This window comes from Choloepus didactylus, chromosome 6, assembly GCF_015220235.1.
Source record: "Choloepus didactylus isolate mChoDid1 chromosome 6, mChoDid1.pri, whole genome shotgun sequence".
Lineage (NCBI taxonomy): Eukaryota > Metazoa > Chordata > Mammalia > Pilosa > Megalonychidae > Choloepus > Choloepus didactylus.
The window spans coordinates 140528967-140538140 of record NC_051312.1 but is presented as its reverse complement, the minus strand read 5'-3'; the positions used below and the strand labels follow the sequence as shown (position 1 = coordinate 140538140).

Sequence of the window (9174 nt, the reverse complement as noted above, 5' to 3'; positions counted from 1 at the left end):
GCAAAGACTCTAATTTAGGTTACTATGCGTATATTGAGGAAGGGAAATTAGGTTTAAGATTTGCATAATAAGTGTTCACACCCTGAGCTTTCTTCCCCTATTCAGCTCCACTTGTGTATCCACAAGTCAGGCTTATATCCTTCAGGCAGATGGGAAGACAATCTGTGGGTCATCAGACCGGCCAATGATAGAACCTGATGGCATTGCCACTTAGAGTTCACTATCTTAGTGAGTCTCAAAATTCACAAGCATTGAGCACCCACATAGAGATGCCAGTTAGATTTTGAACCACAATCCTAAATGTTAATGTGTGGGCAACTTGGCTGAGACATTTAAAAAGAAGCTCTAAAATAAAATAAACAAACTTGATCATATAAATGCAATTGTAAAGAAAGAGACAATGCAAAGGAAAGAAAACGTCAAGGAAAGGTATCATAAAAGGACTAAAATGTAGTACCGAATACTAAAATGATAGAAAAAAGAATAAATATCAATAAAAGTCCTCAAAGACAAAGTTGGGATTATCACCTGCAGAAGAGACTAAAAATGGAAAATAGAGGAGAAAATAAAGTTCAAAAAGAAGAAATTCCAGCTTCCAACATCTGACAAATGAAAGTTTAAAGAAGGAATTAAAGGAAACAGATAATTCAAGACTCAGAGACTTGATGACGGTGAGTGAAAAGGAGGAGCATTGGGTGATATCTTGCTTTCTGGATTGGTAGCCTGGGTAGTGGTGAAGAAAATTTAGAAAATGATAGTCAAGGATGAAGTCATGATGAGAATCATAAGAAAAATGCTCAGTTTGGGGGGGTAATTTGAGTTTGAGGAATCAGAAATAAAATAGAACTGTCCAGAGGTAGTACAGATGTTAAAGCTACATATTTAGAACAGAGCTTCTCAAACTTAGTCAGTTTGACTCCAAGGGGCAATACAAATATCTGACCCTAATATCCAGGCACTTTTATTTTCAGATTGGGGGAAATTGGGGGTGGAGGGCTGGGTACTGGTATCTAATGGGTAGATGCCAGGGATGCTGTCCATCATAAAATACACAGCTCACCACAACAAAGAATTTCCATGTCCAAAATGCATGTAGTGTCCTGGTTCAGAATCTCTGTACATATATGAATGTGGCAGAGGAGAAAGGAAATGGATTTTAAGAGTTGTGAGGCTCTTTTCATTTGCCAGACTAGTCCAAATACTTTATGTGAATTAACTCATTTCATACCCACAACCACAGTATGAGATGATTCTTCTTTAGCCTCATTTTGTAGAGAGATGAAAGGCTCAGAGGAGTTCCAAAACTAATCTAAAATCTCACAGGGTATGGAGAAGTGTGCTTTAAACTCAGTCTAACAACTTCATCACATCATTTTATTGAGTTGAAATACACAATCATATATAATGTTAAAGCAATAATCTAATATTTTATTCATGTAATCCCAGTGCCTTGTAGGCAAGTACTAGAAATGGCAAGTGACTCTGCCACAGGACTTTCTTTGGAGATGCTTGGGTCCAGGGGATACTGAGGGGAGTGGCTAGGAGGGCCATAAGTTCTTTGCACTGGGGATTAGGAATTCCTTACCTGAAATATAAGCTTAATGGAACACTGAGTCCCAGAGGATCCTGCCTTATGATACAGGACGTAAACACAGGCTCAGTAATTTCTACCCTCAAGAGACTTATCTACCTTTGAGGAAATCATGTGGAAGAGGATAATTTTCTGTATTCCTGAGCAATTTCACCAGAAATACCAGACAAGAAGTTCATTCCCATTGAGGCCAGCTGATTGTTTGTGAGGCTCATATGAGGTTGTTGGTTTCCTCTTTGCAGGTGAAAAAGACAAATTCAAAATTAGAAATTAAAGTGTCTTCCCCTAAAATACCTCTTCTAGAATGTTGAAGACTGAGGGCAGTGCTGATGGCTGATGTCTTCTTCATCATCAGAGACTTTGTCAGCCTCAAGAAAGTGGAGACAAAGGACCCTCAAGCCCCAGCAACACTGAGGTCTCCAGGTAAAGGAGTCTTCTCTGACTTAGTAATTTTTTTCCAAACCCACCACAACGTAAGTCAAGGATTCTAGAGAGCACTCCAGACCTTCATGTGAGACTGGGAGAAGCCCGTGTCCGAGGGAGGAAGTGCTGAGCCATTAGGAGGTCTACCAGCACTCTCCTCTGCACAGTGTCCCAGAAACTGAGTGGGGATAGAGAGAAGAGGGACAAACAGTGTGGACTCTCAGGCCTGGGGAAGCCACTCAGGATGTCAAGTACCTGAATGCCTTCCAGTGTGTCTTCAGGCAACCTTGATCTTTTAGTCGAGCAGATCCACATCTCCCTCTGCAGACCAAGACTGAGGGCACATCACTAAAATCAGCTTTACCCTGTTCCTACAGCTAATGCCTTGAAGTGAATGGCTGTGGAAAATGTCTCTTCAGTGACTCAGTTTATTCTTATGGGATTAACAGACCGATCTGAGCTCCAGCTGCCCTTGTTTTTTCTGTTTTTGGTGAACTTTGTGGTCACTGTGGTGGGGAATTTAATTTTACTTAACCTTATTTGCCTGAATTCCCACCTTCACACTCCGATGTATTTTTTCCTCTTGAATCTGTCCTTCATTGATCTCTGCTATTCATTTGTCTTTACCCCCAAAATGCTGATGAGCTTTAATTCAGAGAGGAACATCATCTCCTTTGCAGGATGCATGGCTCAGCTATTTTTCTTCTGCTTCTTTGTCAGCTCTGAGTGCTATGTGCTGACAGCCATGGCCTATGATTGCTATGTGGCCATCTGTAAGCCCCTGCTGTACACTGTCATGTCCCCTCAGGTGTGTTCTCTGCTGATGTCTGGTTCATATGTGATGGGGTTTGCTGGTGCTATGACTCACACAGGGTGCAAGATCAGGCTGACATTTTGTGATTCCAACATAATCAACCACTATATGTGTGACATCTTACCCCTTCTCCAGCTCTCCTGTATGTAGCAGCTCCTATGCCAGTGAACTTGTGGCTTCCATTATTGTGGGTACAGTTATCATATTTTCTAGTGTCATTATCTGTATATCTTATGTTCTGATTCTTTTCAATATCCTTCAAATGTCGTCAGCTACAGGCTGGTCCAAAGCCTTTAGCACCTGTGGTTCCCACTTAATAACAGTTGGACTTTTCTATGGATCTGGGCTTCTCACTCACATCAAGCCAACATCTGCTGGGTCCTTGGGACAGGAGAAGTTTTTCTCAGTGCTTTATACCAATGTAGTGCCCATGCTGAACCCCCTCATCTATAGCTTGAGGAACAAGGACGTGAAACTTGCTCTGAAGAAAACCCTGCAGAAAATAACAAATAGAGCAGGACCAGTGGTGCTGCCTTAGTCCCTGTCTCCATTGCTGTGTTCTTCTGGCCACTCCTCATCTTCTGTTTTCTTTTGCATCTCTTCTTTTCATTTAAAGTCTTCTTTGAAGAATTTTCACTCTAATGTCTTTCCTCATTTTTCACTGTGACCGTTTGTTCTTTTAATATGTACATTTTATTTATCCATTTTATTTCTTAAAGAAAAAGTTAATTGTGATCCATAATGTGTGTCACATTCTTTACAAATACTCCTGAAAGATAAGTCTTCTCATCCTGTTCTCTAGTTGATGAAATAATTATGTGTCTTGATTGAGTTCACATAGCTAATGTTGCAAAACACAGTGAAAGAATGAAAGAAAAGAAAGGAGAAAGGAGATTGTGAAAGAATGGAGAGAAATTCTGGAGATTTGTTTCAGAATGAGCCTAAAGGTGGGGTCGTCTTTCAAATAATGCCCTCAGCCAAAGTGGCTATAGCAGAGAAGGGATTGTCAAACTCGAGTTATGCACATGTCCTCAGAGAGGTTTGATTTCAGAGGAGGTCAAACAGGGTCAGCCACAAAGAAAGATTTAATCACAATCTAGTTTATTTTAGTGATCATTTCCAGTGATGGTGATGCTGAGGAGCTTGTGGACAAGCCTCCCGGGTGAGTCATGTCACAATTTTCCTAGTCATGTGGACTTTAAAAGCTATTATATTTCATGTTATTAATTATTTCTTTTTAAAACAAAATATCAGAGTTATTCATGATAAATAAAAACTGTAGAAAATTGGGCTTTCAGAATCTTCTTGTTTTGTGTGACATGCAGAAAAGGAATTGTCTGCCACTACTTTCAATCAGATTAGGGAAAGATGCTCTTCACAGGGTATTTCAGTCTGAGAATGTAGTTAAGCATGTCTTTAATTCCTATAGGTTCCATGAATTTTGAAAGTTTGAAAACATTAGTGTTTAAAAATAGCCTTAAAATATAATAATGCATGGTGGAAACATTACTTAAATCTGATTACTATTATTACTGTGAAAGCAAAGGATAAGATATTTACATGTATTATGATATTTATCTCACCATCATAACTTTTTTAAACTCTTATTTCCCAAGGAGAATTTGAACACCTAGTATCTGCTTCTATCCTTTTTTGCCCCATATCCATTAAATTGCCTGGTTAAATAGCTTAAAATTGTGTGGTTTGAATTTTGTTCTAAAGCACATTGTTTTAAATTTCACAAACTGATAAAGACATAAAATAAGGGATATATCATGAAAATCTAAATTCTTGGTAACTTAGGTGAAAATATGTGAATCATAGATGCAGCACACTTGTGATCTGAGTCCTATATCATATTCTTTAGCACTCCCTGGTGGATTGTGATTCATCAGTTGGGCTCTGTTCTGTGAAGTCAACAGGTTTATTTCATTTGTTAAACCTAATTTCTTGAATTGACAAATGTAATCAGTTTAATTTTTTAAATAAAATCACATTTCATAATATTTATAACTAAAATTATTTAAATTTGAATCTTTTTTTGAAATTGATATAGGAAAACTAGATATAAGAATATAGAATATATAAGCTCATTTATAGCTCTTTAATGCTTAGAAGTTTTGTATCTGTGAAATGGTGAATTTCTTAAAGCCATTGTGCCGGTTTGAATGTATTATGTCCCCCAGAAAAAGCCATATTCTTTGATGCAGTCTTGTGGGGCAGACAGAATAGTGGGGATTAAGTTGGAATGTTTGGATTAGGTTGTTTGCATGGAGATGTGCCCCACCCAGATGTGGGAGGTGACTCTGGTGGGATACTCCCATGGAGGTGTGGCCCGACCCATTCGGGGTGGGCCTTGATCAGTGGAGCCATATAAATGAGCTGGCTCAAGGAGAGGAAAGGGAGTGCAGCTGGGAGTGATGTTTTGAAGAGAAGCAAGCTTGCTAGAAAGGAACGTCCTGGGAGAAAGCCGTTTTGAGGCCGGAGCTTTGAAGCAGACGCCAGCTGCCTTCCTAGCTAATAGAGGTTTTCCGGACACCACTGGCCATCCTCCGGTGAAGGTACCCGATTGCTGAGGTGTTACCTTGGATGCTTTGTGGCCTTAAGACCGTAACTGTGTAGTGAAATAAACCCCCGTTTTATAAAAGCCTATCCATCTCTGGTGTTTTGCATTCCACAGCATTAGCAAACTAGGACAGATTTTGGTACCAGAGAAGTGGGGTGTTTTTGCTGCTGAGTTTGCAAATACCAAACATGTTGGAACAGCTTTTTAAATGGATAATGGGGAGTTTCAGGAAGAGTTGTGAGAAGCTTGACAGAAAAGGCCAAAACTGCTTTAAAGAGACTGTTTGTGGAAATATGGACTCTAAAGATACTTCTGATGAGGCCTTGAACAGAGATGATCAATGTGTTGTTGTGAACTGGAAGAAAGGCGAACCTTGTTTTAAAGTGGCAGAGAATTTGGCAAAATTGAGTCCTGGTGTCAGATGGAAGGAAGAATTTAAAAGTGACAAACTGGAATACTTAGCTGAGGAGATCTCCAGACTACGTGTGGAGGATGTACCCTGGCTTCTCCTTGCAGCTTATAGTAAAATGCAAGCAGAGAGAGATAAACTTAGAACTGAACTCTTGGGTTCAAAGAAACCAGAAGCTGATGGCTTGGAAAATTATGAGCTTCCAGGGGGTGGAATCCCAGAAGCTACAGCCCAATGTGAGGATGTAACCAAACATGGAACCCAGCCGCCATTTCAGTACAAGCCAAGATTGGAGATGGAATTATCCAGAAAGGATTTGTGGAAAGTCCTATTGTCTGATGGCTTTGACCCCTGCATGCTTCATGCAAAGCCAACAGAATTTTTGCGAGATCTTTATACACAGAGCCATTGCCGGTCTGGACTGGAGGAGACAGACAAGGAAAAAATTAAAGGAAAAATCTCCTCAAAGACAGAGCCATGGAGGTTGAGGTCTGGAGTCAGGAGGTCTCGGGCTGGGAGAGCGGAGCAGCCCACATGCATGGAAAGGGTGAGTTTGCCCCGGAGGTTGAGGGTGGGCATTCCACCTCGATGCTCTGGAAGAGTTTTGCCACCCGAGGTCCCAAAGAGGGTGGAGCACATTCCCAGGGTATTGGGGAGAGCCTGGCTGCCACCACACTGTTCTGAAGGGGTTGAGCGTGTGCCCCGGAGATGGAAGGGAATCCGGGAGCTGCCCCGAGGTTTGAGGAGGGTGGGGCCGAGAAGGTGGTCTCTCCAATGTGTGGAAATGTTGGAGCACTCACCCAAGCATTTGGAGAGGAAACAGCTGCCAAAAAGGCCCTTAGGAAGGGTTAGACTCCCGCTCTCTCAAGCCCCAAGGATGCAACGTCATTCTGTGAATGACTCTCAGACTTTGAAATCTAATGGAGTTTGTCCTGCGGGTTTTAGGAACTGTTTTGGTCCTGTTAACCCTGTTTTCTTTACTGTTTCTCCTTATGGCAATGGGAATGTTTATCCTATGAATGTCCCTCCTTTGTATATTGGGAGCAAATAACTTGTTCTAAGTCCACAGATCCAAAGCTAAAGGAAAAGTATGCCTTGGGACTGACCACGCCTATATTTGATTTTGATGAGATCTTGTACTTAACTATTGTTACTGAAATGATTTAAGTTTCTGTGGTATTGTGGGATGAATGTATTTTGTATTTGGAAAGAATATGTTTTTCTGGGGTTCAGGGGGTGGAATGTGCCGGTTTGAATGTATTATGTCCCCCAGAAAAAGCCATATTCTTTGATGCGGTCTTGTGGGGCAGACAGAATAGTGGGGATTAAGTTGGAATGTTTGGATTAGGTTGTTTGCATGGAGATGTGCCCCACCCAGATGTGGGAGGTGACTCTGGTGGGATACTCCCATGGAGGTGTGGCCCGACCCATTTGGGGTGGGCCTTGATCAGTGGAGCCATATAAATGAGCTGGCTCAAGGAGAGGAAAGGGAGTGCAGCTGGGAGTGATGTTTTGAAGAGAAGCAAGCTTGCTAGAAAGGAACATCCTGGGAGAAAGCCGTTTTGAGGCTGGAGCTTTGAAGCAGACGCCAGCTGCCTTCCTAGCTAATAGAGGTTTTCCGGACACCACTGGCCGTCCTCCGGTGAAGGTACCCGATTGCTGAGGTGTTACCTTGGATGCTTTGTGGCCTTAAGACCGTAACTGTGTAGTGAAATAAACCGCCGTTTTATAAAAGCCTATCCATCTCTGGTGTTTTGCATTCCGCAGCATTAGCAAACTAGGACAGCCATGAACATTGTCATATGCATTTTTCTTATCCTCTTGTTATATCATAGCTATTCCATAAAAATTTTAACCTGGAAAAAATGTGTTTTGTGTACATTGAGCCCCATATTCACATATGTCAAGGGCATGTAAACTATTTTTTTTTTTTTACATAAAATCTTAACATTATTTAACTTTGTTCCTGAGCCAGTCAGTTTTGCCCAGGTACAGTTGGAGTTTTAGCCGTATGGTCTGGAAGACTGTAGCCCATAATACGGCTTCTGGGAGCTCAAGACAGGAGGGGCTCTGATATGACAGCACACAGTGTCTTTGGAAGGCAGGAAGAACAATGAGTCAATAGCACACTCACTGCCCCATTACACAGCCAAACCAAAGATCTGCCCTATCACCTGAAGGCCAGCTATAGCAGGTACATGCAGAGGGGGCAGCACTCCTGTGGACAAGTGCCCATGGGGCTGCTGACGGGCCCCAGGAGCACAGTGTGCAGCTCAGATGCTGCAGTGTTAGTGATGGGAGCCAGGCTGGGGATCCTAAGGGTCCCTGCTCCAGGCAGCAGCCCCTATCTCAGTCTCCCCATATCAGACATTCCTCTCCCTTTCCAGCTGTTGTGTCCTTTTAGTGGCATCTAAGCTAGCTGCAGTGTGACTTCTCTAATATTCTGCATGGTTTGTGGAAATTTGGACTTCTTTGTTACTTTGAAATACTTGAAATTAGTGAAATTTGGGTTCAAATTGGTAAACATTATATTTGTCAACAAAAAAGGTCTGTACATTATTGAAATATGATTTCAATTGTTAATTTTTGGATGGATTTCATAATGATTTTTAACTATATTACTTACTTTTGCATTCAATATTTCTCATAGTTGGTGAGTGTAACAATGTTGTGGGTATATTAAGAATTTTTGATCAGTCACTCTTTCAGAAGGAAGCACAGACTTTCATTAAGAATATGATACTTTTTTGGAAATATTATCTAAGAAAAAAAAATCACAAATATTTTTCAGGTTCCAAGATGGATAATTTTGAGTCCTGAATAATACATTGTAGTATAATATATAATGAAAATATTTATTTTTTATTTTACCATCTGGCATAACATACATATTGAAGAGTTTCCAAAATATACCTTATAGTTTAATAAATAATGCAAAAAAAATCAGTGTTCTCTCTACTTAGGTTATAAAATATAATATTGCCAGAATATTAATATGTTATTCAATATTTTTAGCAGTTTTATTAAATAGGTATGTAGGTCCCAATAACTGTGCCCAACAATTCCAGGAAGGTAAGTTATTAAATATTTTAAGTGGTCAAATTTGCCCCAGATGAGGTAAGTGGGCTGGATGCACTCATTATATATTTCAGCTTTGGTGAGTGACTTCATAGTTAGAGAAATATTTGTATAAATAGACTTTTTTTAAAAATTTTTATTTTGAAATAAATTCAAACTTACAGTAACACTTGCAAAAATAATACAAACCCCATACATAGAACTCCAGCATACCCCAACCCCCTTCCACCAATACCCTGATCTACCAACTTTAATATTTTGTCCCTTTACTGTTTCTTTTTTTCCCTCCCTCC

General features: G+C 40.5%; 1 pseudogene; it reads left to right on the top strand.

Annotated features, from left to right (window-relative positions):
• Positions 1-2405: 2405 nt before the first annotated feature.
• On the top strand, positions 2406-3366 carry LOC119537757 (annotated as a pseudogene).
• Positions 3367-9174: the final 5808 nt, after the last annotated feature.